Raw genomic sequence first — 20,438 nt, forward strand, 5'->3', positions numbered from 1 at the left:
TGGTCTCGCTGATATTTGTTTACAGCAACATAGGGCCAGTGAGATTGGGACATAAGGGGGGCGAGTTTGGGTGCCGCTGCCGGTATTTATACTCCATTGCAACGGCAGCTCGTCCTCTACACCCCTAACTGATATGACTCCTATGGGCCATCGTATTCTAAAACGGCGAAGCAGAGTCTGGAAATTATTGGAAAAAAAAGAAAATTTTCTAATAGATGATATAAATACTTCATCACAAAGTGTCGGCATATATTTTAGGTGATTTTATAATTGGAAAAAAAAAACAACGCAAAATAGTACAGTACTTCAACTTTGCAGATCATTCATTTAATTAAAATCATGACCATAGAGCCTTTAAATAATCCTATACTCCATTTTTAAAGTATGTTTTTCATAGCCCAAGTATGATTGGGCATATAGTTGTCTACAGCAAAATTTATGTGCAGATAATTGTATAAAGGGCTTCAAAGTATTTGGTAATAATTCAGACCAGCTGTTGCACTAAACCTGTGATGTGTTAACATGCACCTAAGCCTCTGTTTAATGTATTGCCCTGGTACAATCACTATTTAGAATACATTTTAAATGTTCCATAATGTAGTATTTTAAGTTGAAACAACAATGTCTAGCTCGGTTAAATAAAAAAGGTAAAAAATAAAACCTAATACTTAGCATAGAAATTTATATTTAACTCAATTTATATAATTAAGTGCTAAAAAACAAAAGATTAAAGAAAAGTTTGAGCAGAAGTAAATGATAAATTGTTTCGCAATGCTTTAATAAAAAGCGATGCAAGTAAAAGAAGAAAAAAAACACTTGTAAAGCTTATGCCCAATAAAAAGTAATTTTTAATAACCCTCTGAAATTCTGAAGAAACGTCATAGAAGTTTAATTACCAAGTGGCAGCTTGCACTCAGTGTCTTGGTATTACAAACATTTCCATCTTAAATTTCTGGCTGAAACATGCCAGGAAGTGGTGGCTTTCACAAGCTATTGCTTAGTTTATGTGTGTGACACTTGCAACTTACCAGATATAGCTTATCAATGTTCCATCTGTATTGATCGTCATCAGGAAAACCCAGTGACAAAACGCATCTGGGCGTGCCATAAAGCGTGACTTACAATGAGTACTAGTGGTGTTCCGGAGTTCCCAGCCGGCAAACACTTTTGTCCATAAAGTGTATGTGTATATATATATATAGAAATCAATGGTTACCCGGCACTCCTATATGGGATGAAGGATAATTCTTGCTGCGGTGCCCTCCGTGGGTTGACGGCACAACCCCCAATATTCATCAAGCAGTTACGGCGGCACTCAGGCAGACTTGTTCAATCTTTTATAAACATAGCAAGTTTATTTTCCAACGTCGTTTCGGGGATATACCCCGTCGTCAGGGACAGCACATCACATCGTGATGTGCTGTCCCTGACGACGGGGTATATCCCCGAAACGACGTTGGAAAATAAACTTGCTATGTTTATAAAAGATTGAACAAGTCTGCCTGAGTGCCGCCGTAACTGCTTGATGTATATATATATATATATATATATATATATATACACATATATATATACATATACACACAGATATATATATTTGTGTATTTATATTATACATACCCAAAAGCACAGCACTGGAGTCAAACCAGGAAAAACTTGTATTAGCGGTACCTACTACCGGTAATTCAAGTTTTTCCTGCTTTATTATTGTCTCCAGTGACGTTTTTTTGGATATATATAAGGACTGTTGTTGCTCGGGCACAGAGACCAGCTGTTAAGTGTTATCAGGAGTGCCGGCTGCTATGGAATATATATATATATATATATATATATATATTCGGCGTTGGCTGGCACTCCGTCTGACAAGTCCAGAAATGCCTTGGTGCCTTCCTTACCACTCAAAGTGGAAATTATAGCGAGGAAAATACTGGCGACACTCAAAGGACTTATAAAGATAATAATATATAAAGGCACTTGCACCTATAATGAGCAACGTTTCAGTTTTATTATAAAAACTTTCGTCAGGATGACAAAAGTTTTTATAATAAAACTGAAACGTTGATCATTATAGGCGCAAGTGCCTTTATATATTATTATCTTTATAAGTCCTTTGAGTGCCGCCAGTATTTTCCTCGCTATATATATATATATATATATATATATATATATATATATATATTTAAGCGGACCGGCCAATGCGATCTATGATTGACAGGCAGAGGTGTTCACGGGGCTTTTGGGGGCAGTGACACAGCATTGTGGTAGCGGCGACACAGCATGGTGTCAGAAATGGGGGTGGGTACGGGGCGGCTCGGCCCTTGTGACGAGGAAAATAAGATTTTACTCACCAGTAAATCTATTTCTCGTAGTCCGTAGTGGATGCTGGGAACTCCGTAAGGACCATGGGGAATAGCGGCTCCGCAGGAGACTGGGCACAACTAAAAGAAAGCTTTTAGACTACCTGGTGTGCACTGGCTCCTCCCACCATGACCCTCCTCCAAGCCTCAGTTAGGATACTGTGCCCGGAAGAGCTGACACAATAAGGAAGGATTTTGAATCCCGGGTAAGACTCATACCAGCCACACCAATCACACCATATAACTTGTGATACTATACCCAGTTAACAGTATGAAATATAACTGAGCCTCTCAACAGATGGCTCAACAATAACCCTTAGTTAGGCAATAACTACATACAAGTATTGCAGACAATCCGCACTTGGGATGGGCGCCCAGCATCCACTACGGACTACGAGAAATAGATTTACCGGTGAGTAAAATCTTATTTTCTCTGACGTCCTAGTGGATGCTGGGAACTCCGTAAGGACCATGGGGATTATACCAAAGCTCCCAAACGGGCGGGAGAGTGCGGATGACTCTGCAGCACCGAATGAGAGAACTCAAGGTCCTCCTCAGCCAGGGTATCAAATTTGTAGAATTTTGCAAACGTGTTTGCCCCTGACCAAGTTGCAGCTCGGCAAAGTTGTAAAGCCGAGACCCCTCGGGCAGCTTTACAACTTTACAACAGTAAAAGCCCATCGTGGAATGGGCTTTTACTGATTTAGGATGCGGCAATCCAGCCGCAGAATGCTCCAGCTGAATTGTGCTACAAATTCAGCGAGCAATAGTCTGCTTAGAAGCAGGAGCACCTATTTTGTTGGGTGCCTACAGGATAAAAAGCGAGTCAATTTTCCTGACTCCAGTCATCCTGGAAATATAAATTTTTAAGGCCCTGACTACGTCCAGTAACTTGGAATCTTCCAAGTCCCTAGTAGCCGCAGGCACTACAATAGGTTGGTTCAAGTGAAAAGCTGATACCACCTTAGGGAGAAACTGGGGACGAGTCCTCAATTCTGCCCTATCCATATGGAAAATCAGATAAGGGCTTTTACATGACAAAGCCGCCAATTCTGACACACGCCTGGCCGAAGCCAAGGCCAATAACATGACCACTTTCCACGTGAGATATTTCAAATCCACAGTTTTAAGTGGCTCAAACCAATGTGATTTTAGGAAACTTAACACCACGTTGAGATCCCAAGGTGCCACAGGAGGCACAAAAGGGGGCTGAATATGTAGCACTCCCTTTACAAATGTCTGAACTCCAGGCAGTGAAGCCAGTTCTTTCTGGAAGAAAATCGACAGAGCCGAAATCTGGACCTTAATGGAACCCAAGTTTAGGCCCATAGTCACTCCGGACTGTAGGAAGTGCAGAAAACGACCCAGCTGAAATTCCTCTGTTAGGGCCTTCCTGGCCTCACACCACGCAACATATTTTCGCCAAATACGGTGATAATAGTTTGCGGTTACTTCTTTCCTGGCTTTTATCAGCGTAGGAATGACTTCCTCCGGAATGCCCTTTTCCTTTAGGATCCGGAATTCAACCGCCATGCCGTCAAACGCAGCCGCGGGAGGTCTTGGAACAGACAGGGCCCCTGCTGTAGCAGATCCTGTCTGAGCGGTAGAGGCCATGGGTCCTCTGATATCATTTCTTGAAGTTCTGGGTACCAAGCTCTTCTTGGCCCATCCGGAAACACGAGTATCGTTCTTACTCCTCGTCTTCTTATTATTCTCAGTACCTTTGGTATGAGAGGCAGAGGAGAGAATACATAAACCGACTGGTACACCCACGGTGTCACTAGAGCGTCCACAGCTATCGCCTGAGGGTCCCTTGACCTGGCGCAATATCTAGTTTTTTGTTTAGGCGGGACGCCATCATGTCCACCTGTGGTCTTTCCCAACAGTTTACCAACAGTTGGAAGACTTCTGGATGAAGTCCCCACTCTCCCGGGTGTAGGTCGTGTCTGCTGAGGAAGTCTGCTTCCCAGTTGACTACTCCCGGAATGAACACTGCTGACAGTGCTAAACGTGATTTTCCGCCCATCGGAGAATCCTTGTGGCTTCTGCCATCGCCATCCTGCTTCTTGTGCTGCCCTGTCGGTTTACATGGGCGACTGCCGTGATGTTGTCTGATTGGATCAGTACCGGCTGGTTTTGAAGCAGAGGCCTTGCCAGACTTAGGGCATTGTAAATGGCCCTCAGTTCCAGAATATTTATGTGTAGGGACGACTCCTGACTTGACCAAAGTCCTTGGAAATTTCTTCCCTGTGTGACTGCCCCCCAGCCTCGAAGGCTGGCATCCGTGGTTACCAGGACCCAGTCCTGTATGCCGAATCTGCGGCCCTCTTGAAGATGAGCACTCTGCAGCCACCACAGTAGAGATACCCTGGTCCTTGGAGACAGGGTTATCAGCCAATGCATCTGAAGATGCGATCCCGACCACTTGTCCAAGAGGTCCCACTGAAAGGTTCTTGCATGGAACCTGCCGAATGGAATTCTGCTTCGTAAGAAGCTATAATTTTTCCCAGGACTCGTGTGCAGTGATGCACCGATACCTGTTTTGGTTTCAGGAGGTCTCTGACTAGAGATGACAGCTCCTTGGCTTTCTCCTGCGGGAGAAATACTTTTTTCTGTTCTGTGTCCAGAACCATCCCCAGGAACAGTAGGCATGTGGTAGGAACCAGCTGTGACTTTGGAATGTATAGAATCCATCCGTGCTGTTGTAGCACTTCCCGAGATAGTGCTACTCCGACCAACAACTGCTCCTTGGACCTCGCCTTTATAAGGAGATCGTCCAAGTACGGGATAATTAAAACTCCCTTTTTTCGAAGGGGTATCATCATTTCTGCCATTACCTTGGTAAAGACCCTCGGTGCCGTGGACAGTCCAAACGGCAGTGTTTGGAATTGGTAATGGCAATCCTGTACCACAATTCTGAGGTACTCCTGGTGAGGATGGTAAATGGGGACATGTAGGTAAGCATCCTTGATGTCCAGGGATACCATGTAATCCCCCTCCTCCAGGCTTGCAATAACCGCCCTGAGCGATTCCATCTTGAACTTGAATTTTTTTATGTATGTGTTCAAGGATTTCAAATTTAACATGGGTCTCACCGAACCGTCCGGTTTCGGTACCACAAACAGTGTGGAATAGTAACCCCGTCCTTGTTGAAGTAGGGGCACCTTGACTATCACCTGCTGGGAATACAGCTTGTGAATTGCCTCTAGCACAGCCTCCCTGCCTGAGGGAGTTGTCGGCAAGGCAGATTTGAGGAAACGGCGGGGGGGAGACGCCTCGAATTCCAGCTTGTACCCCTGAGATACTACTTGAAGGATCCAGGGATCCACCTGTGAGCGAGCCCACTGATCGCTGAAATTTTTGAGGCGGCCCCCCACCGTAACTGGCTACGCCTGTGGAGCCCCAGCGTCATGCGGTGGACTCAGAGGAAGCGGGGGAAGAATTTTGATTCTGGGAACTGGCTGACTGGTGCAGCTTTTTCCCTCTTCCCTCGTCTCTGTGCAGAAAGGAAGCGCCTTTGACCCGCTTGCTTTTCTGAAGCCGAAAGGACCGTACCTGATAATACAGTGCTTTCTTAGGCTGTGAGGAAACCTGAGGTAAAAATTTTTCTTCCCAGCTGTTGCTGTGGATACGAGGTCCCAGAGACCATCCCCAAACAATTCCTCACCCTTATAAGGCTCTATGTGCCTTTTAAAGTCAGCATCACCTGTCCAGTGTCGGGTCTCTAATACCCTCCTGACAGAATGGACATTGCATTAATTCTGGATGCCAGCCGGCAAAATATCCCTCTGTGCATCCCTCATATATAAGACGACGTCTTTAATATGCTCTTATGTTCACAAAATAGTAGCCCTGTTTGACAGGGTCACAGACCACGCTGCAGCAGCACTATCTGCAGGTCTCAGTCTAGTACCTGAGTGTGTAAATACAGACTTCAGGATAGCCTCCTGCTTTTTATCAGCAGGTACCTTCAAAGTGGCTGTATCCTAAGACGGCAGTGCCACCTTTTTTGACAAACGTGTGAGTGCCTTATCCACCCTAGGGGATATCTCCCAGTGTAACTTATCCTCTGGCGGGAAAGGGTACGCCATCAGTAACTTTTTAGAAATTACCAGTTTCTTATCGGGGGAACCCACGCTTTTTCACACTTCATTCACTCATTTGATGGGGGAACAAAACACTGCCTGCTTTTTCTCCCCACACATAAAACCCTTTTTTAGTGGTACTTGGGTTAATGTCAGAAATGTGTAACACATTTTTTATTGCCGGGATCATGTAACGGATGTTCCTAGTGGATTGTGTATATGTCTCAACCTCGTCGACACTGGAGTCAGACTCCGTGTCGACATCTGTGTCTGCCATCTGAGGGAGCGGGCGTTTTTGAGCCCCTGATGGCCTTTGAGACGCCTGGGCAGGCGCGGCTGAGACGCCAGCTGTCCCACAGCTGTTACGTCATCCAGCCTTTTATGTAAGGAGTTGACACTGTCGGTTTATACCTTCCACCTATCCATCCACTCTGGTGTCGGCCCCACAGGGGGCGACATCACATTTATCGGCATCTGCTCTGCCACCACATAAGCCTCCTCATCAAACGTGTCGACACAGCCGTACCGACACACCGCACAAACACAGGAAATGCTCTGACTGAGGACAGGACCCCACACAGCCCTTTGGGGAGACAGAGAGAGAGTATGCCAGCACACACCAGAGCGCTATATAATTTAGGGATTAACACTATATTGAGTGAATTTTTCCCAATAGCTGCTTGTATATACAATATTGCGCCTAAATTTAGTGCCCCCCTTCTCTTTTTAACCCTTTGAGCCTGCAAACTACAGGGGAGAGCCTGGGGAGCTGTCTTCCAGCTGTACTGTGAAGAGAAAATGGCGCCAGTGTGCTGAGGGAGATAGCTCCGCCCCTTTTCCGCTGACTTTTCTCCCGCTTTTTTCTGGATTCTGGCAGGGGTATTTATCACATATATAGCCTATGGGGCTATATATTGTGATATATTTGCCAGCCAAGGTGTTTTTATTGCTGCTCAGGGTGCCCCCCCCCCCAGCGCCCTGCACCCTCAGTGACCGGAGTGTGAAGTGTGTATGAGGAGCAATGGCGCACAGCTGCAGTGCTGTGCGCTACCTTGGTGAAGACTGATGTCTTCTGCCGCCGATTTTCCGGACCTCTTCTTGCTTCTGGCTCTGTAAGGGGGACGGCGGCGCGGCTCCGGGAACGAACACCAAGGCCAGTTCCATGCGGTCGATCCCTCTGGAGCTAATGGTGTCCAGTAGCCTAAGAAGCCCAAGCTAGCTGCAAGCAGGTAGGTTCGCTTCTTCTCCCCTTAGTCCCTCGATGCAGTGAGCCTGTTGCCAGCAGGTCTCACTGTAAAATAAAAAAACTAAAATAAACTTTCTTTCTAGGAGCTCAGGAGAGCCCCTAGTGTGCATCCAGCTCGGCCGGGCACAGAAATCTAACTGAGGCTTGGAGGAGGGTCATGGTGGGAGGAGCCAGTGCACACCAGGTAGTCTAAAAGCTTTCTTTTAGTTGTGCCCAGTCTCCTGCGGAGCCGCTATTCCCCATGGTCCTTACGGAGTTCCCAGCATCCACTAGGACGTCAGAGAAAATGGCGGTTGTTCTGGCAGCTTGCCGAGTCTCTTGGGTCCCCCTTTTATACTCCTGGTCACACTATGATTGGTGCATGGCATACAGGCACTGGGAACTAGTTTCTCATTGGACATTTAGCGGTCAGCTGATCACTCCTTGGACCCGGCGGAAGACTGCAGGGAGGACACGCAGTCCAAATAGAGAGCGGCCGCAGTGGGAGCCGATACACTGGAGCCTCCAGACTTCACCCTCAGACTTCTGACCCTATTTTTCCAGAAAATAGACCTATATATATTAGAGATGTGCAGCGGGCATTTTTCGGGTTTTGTGTTTTGGTTTTGGATTCGGTTCCTCGGTCGTGTTTTGAAATCGGACGAGTTTTGGCAAAACCTCCCTTAAAATTTTTGTCGGATTCGGGTGTGCTTTGGATTCGGGTGTTTTTTTTTCAAAAACCCCTCAAAAACAGCTTAAATCATAGAATTTGGGGGTAATTTTGATCCTATAGTATTATTAACCTCAATAACCATAATTTCCACTCATTTCCAGTCTATTGTGAACACCTCACCCCTCACAATATTATTTTTAGTCCTAAAATTTGCACAGAGGTCGCTGGATGACTAAGCTAAGTGACCCAAGTGGCCGACACAAACACCTGGCCCATCTAGGAGTGGCACTGCAGTGTCAGACAGGATGGCACTTCAAAAAATAGTCCCCAAACAGCACATGATGCAAAGATAAATAAAAAAATAAAAAAAAGAGGTGCAAGATGGAATTGTCCTTCGGCCCTTCCACTCACCCTTATGTTGTATAAACAGGACATGCACACTTTAATAAATCCATCATTTCAGCGACAGGGTCTGCCACACGACTGTGGCTGAAATGACTGGTTGGTTTGGACCCCCACCAAAAAAGAAGCAATCAATCTCTCCTTGCACAAACTGGCTCTACAGAGGCAGGATGTCCACCTCCTCCTCATCGTCCGATTCCTCACCCCTTTCACTGTGTACATCCCCCTCCTCATAAAGTATTAATTCGTCCACACTGGAATCCACCATCACAGGTCCCTGTGTACTTTCTGGAGGCAATTGCTGGTAAATGTCTCCACGGAGGTATTGATTATAATTCATTTTGATGAACATAATTTTCTCCACATTTTCTGGAAGTAACCTCTTCCGCCGATCGCTGACAAGGTTACCGGCTGCACTAAACACTCTTTCGGATTACACACTGGAGGGGGCGCAACTTAGGTAAAAAAAAGCCAGTTTGTGCAAGGGCCTCCAAATTGCCTCTTTTTCCTGCCAGTATATGGAGGATTATATGAGTGACAGCATCCAAGTAGGCATGTCAGACAGTCCGTCTGACATGCCTACTTGGATGCTGTCACTCATATAATCCTCCACCATTCTTTCAATGGTGACAGAATCATATGCAGTGACAGTAGACGACATGTCAGTAATCGTTGGCAGGTCCTTCAGTCCGGACCAGATGTCAGCTATCGCCCCGGACTGCCCTGCATCACCGCCAGTGGGTAGTTTTGGAAATTTTATCCTTTTCCTGGCAGCTCCAGTGGCGTGAGAAAATGAAGGAGGAGCTGTTGGCGGGTCACGTTCCGCTTGACTTGACAATTGTCTCACCAGCAGGTCTTTGAACATCTGCAGACTTGTGTCTGCCGGAAAGAGATACAACGTAGGCTTTAAACCTAGGATCGAGTACGGTGGCCAAAATGTAGTGCTCTGATTTCAACAGATTGACCACCCGTGAACCCTGGTTAAGCGAATGAAGGGCTCCATCCCACATGCCTAGCGGAATTGCTCCATTTTAGCTCCTCCTTCAATCTCTCCAGCTGCTTCTGCAAAAGCCTGACTCAGGCTGGCAGTGTCTGAACTGACGTCATGTGTGGCAAGTTCAAAGGGTTGCAGAACCTTGCACAATGTTGAAATCATTCTCCACTGCGCTTGAGTCAGGCGCATTCCCCCTCCTTTGCCTATATCATAGGCAGATGTATAGGCTTCAATGGCCTTTTGCTGCTCCTCCATCCTCTGAAGCATATAGAGGGTTGAATTCCACCTCGTTACCACCTCTTGCTTCAGCTGATGGCAGGGCATGTTCAGGAGTGTTTGCTGGTGCTCCAGTCTTCGGCACGCGGTGGCTGAATGCTGAAAGTGGCCCGCAATTCTTTGGGCCACAGACAACATCTCCATTACGCCCCTGTTGTTTTTAAAAAAATTCTGCACCACCAAATTCATTGTACTGTATGTGCAAAACATGGGACGTGCTGGAATTTGCCCACATGTAATGCACAATATTGGTGGCGTTGTCCGATGTCACAAATCCCCAGGAGAGTCCAACTGGGGTAAGCCAATCTGCGATGATGTTCCTCAGTTTCCGTAAGAGGTTGTCAGCTGTGTGCCTCTTATGGAAAGCGGTGATACAAAGCGTAGCCTGCCTAGGAACGAGTTGGCATTTGCGAGATGCTGCTACTGGTGCCGCCGCTGCTGTTCTTGCTGCGGGAGGCAATACATCTACCCAGTGGGCTGTCATAGTCATATAGTCCTTAGTCTGCCCTGCTCCAGTTGTCCACATGTCCGTGGTTAAGTGGACATTGGGTACAACTGCATTTTTTAGGACACTGGTGACTCTTTTTCTGACGTCTGTGTACATTCTCGGTATCACCTGCCTAGAGAAGTGGAACCTAGATGGTATTTGGTACCGGGGACACACTACCTCAAGCAATTCTTTAAGTCCCTGTGAACTAACGGCGGATACCGGACGCACGTCTAACACCAACATAGTTGTCAAGGCCTGTGTTATCCGCTTTGCAACAGGATGACTGCTGTGATATTTCATCTTCCTCGCAAAGGACTGTTGGACAGTCAATTTCTTACTGGAAGTAGTAATGGTCTTCCGACTTCCCCTCTGGGATGACGATCGACTCCCAGCAGCAACAGCAGCAGCGCCAGCAGCAGTAGGCGTTACACTCAAGGATCCATCGGAGCAATCCCAGTTAGGAGAGGACTCGTCAAAATTGCCAGTGACATGGCCTGCAGGACTATTGGCGTTCCTGTCTGAGGAGAAAATTGACACTGAGGGAGTTGGTGGTGTGGTTTGCAGGAGCTTGGGTACAAGAGGAAGAAGGGATTTAGTTGTCAGTGGACTGCTTCCGCTGTCACCCAAAGTTTTTGAACTTGTCAATGACTTCTGATGAATGCGCTCCAGGTGACGTATAAGGGAGGATGTTCCTAGGTGGTTAACATCCTTACCCCTACTTATTACAGCTTGACAAAGGCAACACACGGCTTGACACCAGTTGTACGCATTTCTGTTGAAATAATTCCACACCGAAGAGGATATTTTTTTGGTATTTTGACCAGGCATGTCAATGGCCTTATTCATCCCATGGACAACAGGTGTCTCCCCGGGTGCCTGACTTAAACAAACCACCTCTCCATCAGAATCCTCCTTGTCAGCACCAGCAACACCCATATCCTCATCCTGGTGTACTTCAACAGTGACATCTTCAATTTGAATATCAAGAACTGGACTGTGGGTGCTGCTTCCAGCACTTGCAAGGGGCATGCAAATGGTGGAAGGAGCCACCTCTTCCCGTCCAGTGTTGGGAAGTTCAGGCATCGCAACCGACACAATTGGACTCTCCTTGGAGATTTGTGATTTAGAAGAACGCACAGTTCTTTGCTGTGCTTTTGCCAGCTTAACTCTTTTAATTTTTCTAGTGGGAGGATGAGTGCTTCCATCCTCATGTGAAGCTGACCCACTAGTCATGAGGAACATAGGAGAGGGCCTTAGCCGTTCCTTGCCACTCCGTGCCGTAAATGGCATATTGGCAAGTTTACTCTTCTCCTCAGACGCTTTTAATTTAGATTTTTGGTCCTTTTACTGAACTTTCATTTTTTGGATTTTACATGCTCTCTACTATGACATTGGGCATCGGCCTTGGCAGATGACGTTGATGGCATTTCATCATCTCTGCCATGACTAGTGGCAGCAGCTTCAGCACTAGGTGGAAGTGGATCTTGATCTTTCCCTATTTTACCCTCCACATTTTTGTTCTCCATTTTTAATGTGTGGAATTATATGCCAGCAATATATCTGGAATTAGACGGCAGTAATATCTGGAATTAGATACCAGATACCACTGTGACTGGAATGATGATGACCTATGCACAGTGACAGGACACTACCACAGCACCCTACAGCAGCAAGATGCAGCACAAGACACTGGACTTTTAGTCAACACAATGCAGCACAAGACAATGAGTAGTGATACTGAGCACTGATGAGGATACTAGAACTGACACTGGGCAGCGAGAACAGCACTGGACTACTGTACTGTACTACTATATACTGGTCACCACAATGCAGCACTGATACTGAGCACAGATATTGAGCACTGTTCAGGATACTAGAACTGACACGGAGCAGCAAGATACAGCAATGGACTATTGTACTGTACTACTATATACCGGTCACCACAATGCAGCAGTAATACTGAGAACTGTTAAGGATACTACAACTGACACGGAGCAGCAAGATACAGCAATGGACTACTGTACTGTACTACTATATACTGGTCACCCCAATGCAGCACTGATACTGAGCACAGATATTGAGCGGATATTGGGCTATTCAGGCAGAGAACGTAGCCACGTCCTCTCCGCTCAATCTACAATGCACGAGTGAAAACGGTGGTGACGCGCGGCTCTTTATATGGAATCCGAATCTTGCGAGAATCCGACAGCGGGATGATGACGTTTTCCCCATTCAGGTTTTGCGAGTAAGGCGGGAAGAACCGAGGCTGCCTCGGACCCGTGCAAACCACGTGACGTTCAGGGGGGGTTCGGATCTCAACGAACCGAACCCGCTCATCTCTAATATATATATATATATATATATATATATATTACGATATTAAGTCAGTGCGCTGCTTCTCTTCTCCTTCAAAGTTGTATAGGTGCAAATGTTCCGTATCATGTTTGGATTTACACTTTTGTTCCAAAGATTTCTCAATGGAGGGCTGCTCAGTTTCTACATACGCCGCTGGGTTAGAGGCAACCGAATCTGGAATCAATAGAGATGAAACAAGCGCCTCATGGTGTAATATTTCTCAATAAACTGGAACCACAAACAACATAAAGGTAATCTGTGTACCGGAAAGTTTGAATTATTTTAACTTGTCACAATTGGCTGCCTTGTGAGGTGCTGTCTTATCGTTATTGATTATAGATCATCCTGAAAAATACAAGGCAGCCAATTGTGATAAGCTCAACTATCCGGTACACAGATATATGTTTTGTGGTTCCAGTTTATTGAGAAATATTACACCATGGGGCTCTTGTTTCATCTCTATTGATTCCATATATATATATATATATATATATATATATATACATATACACACACACACACACACACACACACACACACACACACATATACATATATATATATATATATATATATATATATATATAGATATACATACATACATACATACACACACATACATAACATTGAGACTAAGCACCACATACACTGCTCAAAAAAAATAAAGGGAACACTAAAATAACACATCCTAGATCTAAATGAATGAAATTTTCTTATTAAATACTTTGTTCTTTACATAGTTGAATGTGCTGACAACAAAATCACACAAAAATTATCAATGGAAATCAAATTTATTAACCCATGGAGGTCTGGATTTGGAGTCACACTCAAAATTAAAGTGGAAAAACACACTACAGGCTGATCCAACTTTGATGTAATGTCCTTAAAACAAGTCAAAATGAGGCTCAGTAGTGTGTGTGGCCACCACGTGCCTGTATGACCTCCCTACAACGCCTGGGCATGCTCCTGATGAGGTGGCGGATGGTCTCCTGAGGGATCTCCTCCCAGACCTGGACTAAAGCATCCGCCAACTCCTGGACAGTCTGTGGTGCAATGTGGCGTTGGTGGATGGAGCGAGACATGATGTCCCAGATGTGCTCAATTGGATTCAGGTTTGGGGAACGGGCGGGCCAGTCCATAGCATCAATGCCTTCGTCTTACAGGAACTGCTGACACACTCCAGCCACATGAGGTCTAGCATTTTCTTGCATTAGTAGGAACCCAGGGACAACCGCACCAGCATATGGTCTCACAAGGGGTCTGAGGATCTCATCTCGGTACCTAATTGCAGTCAGGCTACCTCTGGCGAGCACATGGAGGGCTGTGCGGCCCCCCGAAGAAATGCCACACACACCATTAATGACCCACTGGCAAAACGGTCATGCTGGAGGATGTTACAGGCAGCAGAACGTTCTCATTGGCGTCTCCAGACTCTGTCACATGTGCTCAGTGAGAACCTGCTTTCATCTGTGAAGAGCACAGGGCGCCAGTGGCGAATTTGCCAATCTTGGTGTTCTCTGGCAAATGCCAAACGTCCCGCACGGTGTTGGGCTGTAAGCACAACCCCCACCTGTGGACGTCGGGCCCTCATACCACCCTTATGGAGTCTGTTTCTGATCGTTTGAGTAGACAAATGCACATTTGTGGCTTGCTGGAGGTCATTTTGCAGGGCTCTGGCAGTGCTCCTCCTGTTCCTCCTTGCACAAAGGCGGAGGTAGCGGTCCTGCTGCTGGGTTGTTGCCCTCCTACGGCCTCCTCCACGTCTCCTGATGTACTGGCCTGTCTCCTGGTAACGCCTCCATGCTCTGGACACTACGCTGACAGCCACAGCAAACCTTCTTGCCACAGCTTGCATTGATGTGCCATCCTGGATGAGCTGCACTACCTGAGCCACTTGTGTGGGTTGTAGGGAGGTCATACAGGCACATGGAGGCCACACACACTACTGAGCCTAATTTTGACTTGTTTTAAGGACATTACATCAAAGTTGGATCAGCCTGTAGTGTGTTTTTCCACTTTAATTTTGAGTGTGACTCCAAATCCAGACCTCCATGGGTTAATAAATTTGATTTCCATTGATAATTTTTGTGTGATTTTGTTGTCAGCACATTCAACTATGTAAAGAACAAAGTATTTAATAAGAATATTTCATTCATTCAGATCTAGGATGTGTTATTTTAGTGTTCCCTTTATTTTTTTGAGCAGTGTTTATTAATAGACATCACAGCTACACTGAGCAGCCTTAACATTAAAACCACTGCCAGGTGAAGTGAATAACTGCTCAGTCAGGGCACGGCCAAAGACCGCCGTGCCTAACATCTGTGACAACTCCCCACCCCAGAAGCTGGCATCCGTGGAAAGCATACATTGTGGAATCTAAAATGGCCACCCCTTGAGGGACGCCCAAATATCCAGTGGCAGTATCGTAGTCTGAGACTGCTGTGGTACACCATAACGTTTGGTGAGAATCAGGTATTGCAGAGGCCTGGAGTGAAATTGGGCGTGTTCCACCATGTTGAAGACTGATACCAAGAATTGCATGCCGAATGGAGAGAGACCCGGTGACTGTGAAGTAGGTTGCGGATGCGCAACTGCAATGTCGCACTCTTGTCTTGAGGAAGATGGATCCGTTCTACTCTGGTATACAGTAGTGTTCCGAGGTGGAGTATCCTGTGAGACGGGATGAGTGAGGATTTGGCCCAGTTGATTATCCATCCGTGGCTCTAGAGAAATTACATTGTCACCTGTAGGGGGCGGTTCAGCACCTTTGGAGACTGCTGACAATTTTTGGGAGAGAGAATCTGTATTGTTGACACACAGGGAGAAAGAAATATTTTGTTAAAACATATCTTTTATTGTTCCATTAATTAAGATAATGTGAATACAGCTCACATGTTGATCCAAAACTACAATGAAAAATAGAGGTTAAAATTATGAAAACTAACAAACGGGAATGAGAAGAAAAATAAAGATTGTGAATGAAAGTTTTAAGATCGTGTCCACGTGTTATTAGTAGATAGTAAGTCAATGTATATGATGTATATCATATGTGGTCACTGTATATGATGTAGTACACTTAATTATGGGGCCACCAAAGTGTCCGTGCCTTGTAATCCTATTTCTGAATACTCTGGATGTGATAGATCTATGTCCAGATTTATCATTGCTTCCGCATATATAGTGGTGTCACCAACCTGCTACTCGCTAATGAATACCTCAAAGGAATGCTGCTTATTATTTAGAGGCTACTGTGCACTGACTATCCTGTGATAAATCCTGAGGTAAAAGCTCTATATTACAGGTATTACATGCTACCATAGTAGGTGCCCCTGTCTGCTTAGCCTTGCGTTTGTTAGACATAATTGCAAGGAGTGTACACACACAATATGGTAATATACAGTGTGTAACAGGAACAGTATGTGACAATGAGCTCACACAAATACAATATACCGTAATGTGTGGCAAAGTAAACCCAGTGCACACCAGTATTCAAGAGTCACTTAGTGAGAGGAATACAGGTACAGGGAAAGCAATTATATACAGTAAACGAGAGTGAGAAACAAGCAGCAGCACTAGCATAAGTCACATACAATGCAGAATAATACATTTACCTACAATGGGCACTGATATATACTACACAGCCATGTGGAGAAGGCTGGTAGGATGCAGCACTGTGTATAACCTGCTATGTGGAGAGGTATAGAGGGAGACTCAGGAGCCCTGCAGAGCTCTGCTATGGCTGCCCAGCATCTCTGGTGAAGGAGAAGCAGCCGAGGGCGGGGAGACCACAGTGGAATGGTGCCCTGGGCTGGGGGAGGGGCCGCTGGGAAGCACTGACCTTCCCTATGACTTCCCTAACACTAGTGTACATGTAAACTCTGGTGGTCTAGTGCAGCCACAGGTATACTTAATGGACCAGTAGCATGTTAATGACGACGGCCCATTTCCCAGGACTGGGGGCATATGGATTGCGCAATGCATGTGTCCCATATGCAGGAACCTGCCTTACCTGTCCCCCATGTGTCTGTTGCAGTCCTGGGTGTACCCTGTGCCACTGCTAGTTTACAGTGTGCAAGCGGTCAAATCAGTTGTGGTGTCGCGGCTCGGTGGGGGTGTTGGAGCAACAGCGCTGGTGTCCTCTGGACTGCCAGGTGCTGTCTGCTCAAGAAAAAGTAAAAATATTAAAGATAGAAATAATAATGATTGAAAAGCTTGGGCTGTATGCTGCGGCCCTTGTTCAGCGGTGACCAGCTGTTGCTGGCACAGAAAAAAAATAGGATTTTAATTACCTACCGGTAAATCCTTTTCTCGTAGTCCATAAGGGATATTGGGGGTCATTCAGACCTGATCGCTTGCTAGGTTTTTTTTGCACTACTGCGAGCAGATAGTCGCCGCCCATGGGGGAGTGTATTTTCGCTTTGCAAATGTGCGAACGCATCTGCAGCCGACCAGTACAAAAAAGTTTTGTGCAGTATCTGAGTAGCCCAGTACTTACTCAGCCGCTGTGTTCACTTCAGCGAAAATACACTCCCCTTTGGGCGGCAACTATCTGCTCGCAGTAGTGCAAAAAACACCTAGCAAGCGATCAGGTCTGAATGACCCCCAATATCCCTTATGGACTAGGAGAAAAGGGTTTACTGGTAGGTAATTAAATCCTATTTTCTCTAGCATCCATAAGGGATATTGGGGAGACTTAGTACGATGTGGACTTCCCAAAGCTTCCAGAACGGGCGGGAATGTGCGGAGACTGCTGCAGCACCGCCTGCCCAAACTGGTAATCCTCTTTGGTCAGGGTATCAAACTTGTAGAACTTAGCAAAAGTGTTCATCCCCGACCAGGTAGCAGCTCGGCATAGTTGCAAGGCCGAGACTCCACGGGCAGCCACCCAGGAAGAGCCCACCAATCTTGTAGAGTGGGCCTTTAGAGACTTAGGAACAGGTATGGCTGCCGACACATAGGCCTGTTGGATAGTCTTCCACGTGAGGTACTTGTGTTTCTATCGTTGTCAGAGGTTCAAACCAGGAGGACTGTAGAAATTCCAATACCACATTCAAATCCCAGGGTGCCGTAGGCGGCACAAAAGGAAGTTGTATGTGGAGTACCTGTTGCAAGAAGATCTGAACTTCTGGCAACACTACCAATTTCTTCTGAAAGAAAATTGAGAGAGCTGAAATCTGGACCTTAATGGAACCCAGACGTAAGCCCTTATCCACACCAGCCTGCAGGAAACGTAAGAAACGTCCCAAGTTGAACTCTGCAGGCGGATACGTGCGTTCCTCGCACCAAGAGATATATCTTCTCCAGATATGATAGTGTTTTGACGTCACAGGTTTCATGGCCTGAACCATGGTAGCAATAACCTTTTTGTAAAGGCCCTTGTGAGCTAGGATGTTCCACTTAACCTCCATGCCGTCAAAGTCGCCGTAAGTACGGGTAGAACGGTCCCTATTGACGAAGATCGCTTCTTAGTGGTAGAGGCCAAGGGTCTTCGACGGACATGTCCAGAAGATCCGTGTACCACGCCTTCCGAAGCCAATCTGGGGCAATCAGGTTTTATGGACTCCTTGATTTCTGATTCGCTTGAGCATCCTTGGGAGCAATGGAATTGGAGGAAACAGGTAGACCAGCAAGTAAGGCCAAGGCGACGTCAGTGCATCCACTGCCCTCACCTGAGGGCCCCTGATTCGTGAGCAATACCAGTGAAACTTCTTGTTGAGTCGAGAAGCTATCATGTCTATCTGTGGACAGCCCCACCGGAGGATGATCTGCTGCAACACCTGATGGTATAGTCCCAACTCCCCCGGGTGGAGATCATAACGACTCAGGAAATCCACTTCCCAGTTGTCCACACCCGGAATGAAGAGTGCCGACATTGCTCTTGCATTTCATTCTGCGCAGAGGAGTATCTTTGACACCTCTCGCATGCAGACTCTGCTTTTTGTCCCACCCTGCCAATTGATGTACGCCACTGCTGTGGCGTTGTCTGACTGAACTTGGATCGTGTGATCCGTGAGCAGAGGAGAGGCCTGAGGCAGAGCATTGTAGATCGCCCGAAGCTCCAGAATGTTGATCGGAAGGAGGGCTTAGTGGGCTGACCAACTGCCCTGGAACTGCGCCCCTTGGGTGAAAGTTCCCATCCTCGCATTTGTCGTGAGGAGGGTCCAATCCTGAATCCCGAAACTCCGACCTTCCAGGAGATTGGAGGACTGCAGCCACCACAGGAGGGAAATCCTGGCCAGAAGTCCTAGCATTAATATTACCCATCTCCTTGAGCGAGTCACACAGGATGCGTGCAGTGTCCTGAATGTGCTTCAGGAGAGTCACCGTAGTGACCAGAAGCATATCCCGGAGAATCCCTCCTGAATTTGAGAAGCCCACATGTGAACGGCATGGGTCATCCACTAACCCGCTATGACCAGCCTCTGCAATACACCAGCTGCCGTGTAGATACTTTACTGTAGTCTCTGTTTTTCTGTCACCAGGATCCATTATGGTAAAGGAGCCCGGGGGCAGACAGCACCACCTTTTTAGACAGTCTTTGCTTTGCTGTTCGGTGCCAGTCCTGGTCCTCACCAGCAATACTCAAGGTTAAGTCTGTGGAGACCATGGACCCCCGAGGAAGAAATATCTATAATAAAATGACAGAATCTGTAAATTGCTTTAAGTGATTGCTGATTTATGGGGGCCCTAAGCTTTTAAATTGCCCAGATCGCAATACGATCTGGGCAATTTAAAAGCTTAGGGCCCCCATAAATCAGCAATCACTTAAAGCAATTTACAGATTCTGTAATTTTATTAAAGATCGCAGTGTGAGGTCTAGGGAGAGAGGTGAGAGGAACAAAGTGGGAGGGCTAAGGAGAGAGCAGGTGAGAGGAACGCGGTGGGAGCACTAGGGAGAGCAGGTTAGAGGAACGCGGGGGAGGGCTAGGGAGAGAGCAGGTGAGAGGAACGCAGGGGAAGAGCTAAGGAGAGAGCAGGTGAGAGGGCTAGGGAGAGAGCAGGTGAGAGGAACACAGTGGGAGGGCTAGGGAGAGAGCAGTTGAGAGGAACGTGGGGGGAGAGCTAAGGAGAGAGCAGGTGAGAGGAACACAGTGGGAGGGCTAAGGAGAGAGCAGGTGAGAGGAACGTGGTGGGAGGGCTAGGGAGAGCAGGTGAGAGGAACGCGGGGGGAGGGCTAGGGAGAGAGGTGAGAAGAACGCGGGGGGGAGGGCTAGGGACAGAGCAGATGAGAGGAACATGGTGGGAGGGCTAAGGAGAGAGCAGGTGAGAGGAACGTGGTGGGAGGGCTAGGGAGAGCAGGTGAGAGGAACGCGGGGGGAGGGCTAGGGAGAGAGGTGAGAAGAACGCGGGGGGGAGGGCTAGGGACAGAGCAGATGAGAGGAACATGGTGGGAGGGCTAGGGAGAAAGCAGGTGAGAGGAACGCGGGGCGAGGGCTAGGGAGAGAGAAGGTGAAAAGAATGCGGGGCGAGGGCTAGGGAGAAAACAGATGAGAGGAACGCGGGGCGAGGGCTAGGGAGAGAGCAGCTGAGAAGAATGCGGGGCGAGGGCTAGGGAGAGAGCAGGTGAGAGGAATGCGGGGG

This window comes from Pseudophryne corroboree, chromosome 6 (assembly GCF_028390025.1).
Source record: "Pseudophryne corroboree isolate aPseCor3 chromosome 6, aPseCor3.hap2, whole genome shotgun sequence".
NCBI classification, from domain to species: Eukaryota; Metazoa; Chordata; class Amphibia; order Anura; family Myobatrachidae; genus Pseudophryne; species Pseudophryne corroboree.